Source organism: Chiloscyllium plagiosum, chromosome 8 (genome assembly GCF_004010195.1).
Source record: "Chiloscyllium plagiosum isolate BGI_BamShark_2017 chromosome 8, ASM401019v2, whole genome shotgun sequence".
In the NCBI taxonomy this organism is placed as follows: domain Eukaryota; kingdom Metazoa; phylum Chordata; class Chondrichthyes; order Orectolobiformes; family Hemiscylliidae; genus Chiloscyllium; species Chiloscyllium plagiosum.
The window spans coordinates 69094373-69097184 of NC_057717.1; the positions used below are offsets into that span (position 1 = coordinate 69094373).

Consider the following 2812-nt stretch of genomic DNA (forward strand, 5'->3'; position numbering starts at 1 on the left):
AATGTATGAAAGTACATTTCACTGGGGTGGAATCGAAACCCGCAAAGTGACTGCGAATAAAACAGTGGAAACTTCCAGCACAGGAGCAAGAGATCCTGAAGCAGACACGTCAGGGCAAATATCTTTCCTTTGTCAGTAAAAGGCACTGCTTCCCAAAAGGGAGCCATCGAAGTGAAGAAGTGAATGTGATTATCTCTGCTGATTGTTCACAAGCTGTGAAGGCCATCTAAGCGCGTTGGGCCAGTGGCGTAATGGACAACGCGTCTGACTTCGGATCAGAAGATTGTAGGTTCGAATCCTACCTGGCTCGCTCGCCGTTCTCTGGTTTGTGCATGCATTTCTATTTGTGTGGAGGTGCAGGGATTGGATTCGTACGTTGGCTGCTCAGATTCCTCACGGTCGGAGCTGTCGCTGCTCTCACTTTGCTGCACAGCGCCGCATTTTTAATGGGGCCATAAAAATGTGTGTTTGTGTGTTGTTTTTATGGCTAACGCAAATGACTGTGGATGTTGGGAATCTGAAACAATAACAGGAAATGCTGAGGAAGCTCAGCAGGTGTGGCAGTAACTGTGGGAGAAAACGGAATTCTCGTAAAATTCTGGCGAAATTCTGAACCGATGTCTCTCGTTCACTCTGTACAGATGCTGCCAGACCTGCTGAATTTTTCCTGCTACTTATGATTTGGTTTTTATCTGAATGTATATTCCATCTATCAGGATGATACCCACATTGCTGTGGTTCTGTTCGCCGAGCTGGAAGTTTTTGTTGCAAACGTTTCGTCCCATGTCTAGGTGAAATCCTTAGTGCTTGGGAGCCTTCTGTGAAGCGCTTCTGTGCTGTTTCCTCCGACATTTATAGTGGCCTGTCCCTGCCGCCTCCGGTTGTCAGTTTCAGCTGTCTGCTGTAGTGGCCGGTATATTGGGTCCAGGTCGATGTGTTTGTTGATGGAATTTGTGGATGAGTGCCATGCTTCTAGGAATTTCCTGGCTGTTCTTTGTTTCGCTTGTCCTATAATGGTAGTGTTGTCCCAGTCGATTTCATGTTGCTTGTCGTCTGCGTGTGTGGCTCCTTGGGATAGCTTGTCGTGTCGTTTCGTGGCTAGTTGATGTTCGTGCATGCGGATCGTTAGCTGTCTTCCTGTTTGTCCGATATAGTGTTTTGTGCAGTCCTTGCATGGGATTTTGTACACTACATTAGTTTTGCTCATGCTGAGTATCGGGTCCTTCGTTCTGGTGAGTTGTTGTCTGAGTGTGGCTGTTGGTTTGTGTGCTGTTATAAGTCCTCGTGGTCGCAGTAGCCTGGCTGTCATTTCAGAGATGTTATTGATGTATGGTAGTGTGGCTAGTCTTTTGAGTTGCGGCATGTCCTCGTTCTGTTGTCTTTCCCTTAGGCATCTGTTGATGAAATTGCGAGGATATCCGTTTTTGGCGAATACCTTGTATAGGTGTTCCTCTTCCTCTTTTTGCAGTTCTGGTGTGCTGCAGTGTGTTGTGGCCCTTTTGAATAGTGTCTTGATGCAACTTCGTTTGTGTGTATTCGGGTGGTTGCTTTCATAGTTCAGGACTTGGGTCTGTGTGTGTGGCTTTCCTGTGTACCTTCGTGGTGAATTCTCCGTTTGGTGTTCTCTGTGCCCTCACGTCTAGGAAAGGGAGTTGGTTGTCCTTTTCTTCCTCTCTCGTGAATCGGATTCCTGTGAGTGTGGAGTTGATGATCCGGTGTGTTTTCTCTATTTCCGTGCTTTTAATGATTACAAAGGTGTCATCAACGTATCTGACCCAGAGTTTGGGTTGAATTTGTGGTAAGACTGTTTGTTCTAACCTTTGCATTACTGCTTCTGCTATGAGTCCCGAGATCGGTGAGCCCATGGGTGTTCCGTTGATTTGTTCGTATATCTGGTTGTTGAATGTGAAGTGTGTTGTGAGGCACAAGTCCAGTAGTTTAAGTATGCCGTCTTTGTTGATGGGTTCAACGTCCTGTTTATCTGTTCTGTCTGTTCAGCAGGTTGGCTATTGTTTCTCTGGCTAGGGCTTTGTTAATAGAGATGAACAGTGCCGGTACGTCGAATGAGACCATTGCTTCTTCCTTGTCTATGTGTATAGTTCTGATGATGTCCAAGAATTCCTGTGTTGATTGTATAGAGTGTCTGGATCCGCTGATCAGGTGTTTCAGTTTCTGCTGTAGTTCTTTAGCCAGTTTGTGTGATGGTGTCCCTGGTAGTAATACCATGCGTCTGAGTGGGATGTCTGGTTTGTGCACTTTAAGTAGTCCATAGAATCTGGGGGTGTTGTTGCTTTCAGGTTTCATTCTTTGTAGGTCCGACCTGGTTATCTGTCCGTTATTTGTAGGTTCCTCAGTGTGTTGTTTATCCTATTGGTGAGTTGTGGGGTGGGGTCAAACTCCCTCTTTTGGTAGGTGTTGGTATCTACAAGTAGTTGTTGTGCTTTTTGGATGTACTCTGCTTAGTCCAGGATGACCGTCATTCTGCATTTGTCTGCTGCTAGTATGATTATGTTCTTATCGTTTCTTAGTGATTTTAGTGCTTCCCTCTCCTTGGTGTTGAGGTTATGTGTTTGCCTTTTCCTTGTTATCAGGGGTACGATACTTTGTCTCACTGTTTGTTGTGTCTTATCTGTCAGTCCATTGTTCCTGAGTGTGCATTCTAGTGCTGCTAGGAAGTCTGCTGCCTTGGCGTCCCTGTGGTTGTAGTTGAGTCCCTTGGCCAGTATTGTTCTTTCCGTGTCTGTGAGCTGTCTGTGGGAGAGGTTTTTAACCCAGGTGTGTGTTGTAGTGTCCTCTTTGTTGTGTGTTAGTT

General features: G+C 45.8%; 1 non-coding gene across 1 annotated transcript; it reads left to right on the plus strand.

The window, feature by feature from the left end:
• The first annotated feature begins 237 nt into the window (after positions 1-237).
• On the plus strand, positions 238-310 carry trnar-ucg. The gene has a single exon. It is a non-coding gene; the product is annotated as a tRNA-Arg (tRNA).
• The last annotated feature ends 2502 nt before the right edge of the window (positions 311-2812 follow it).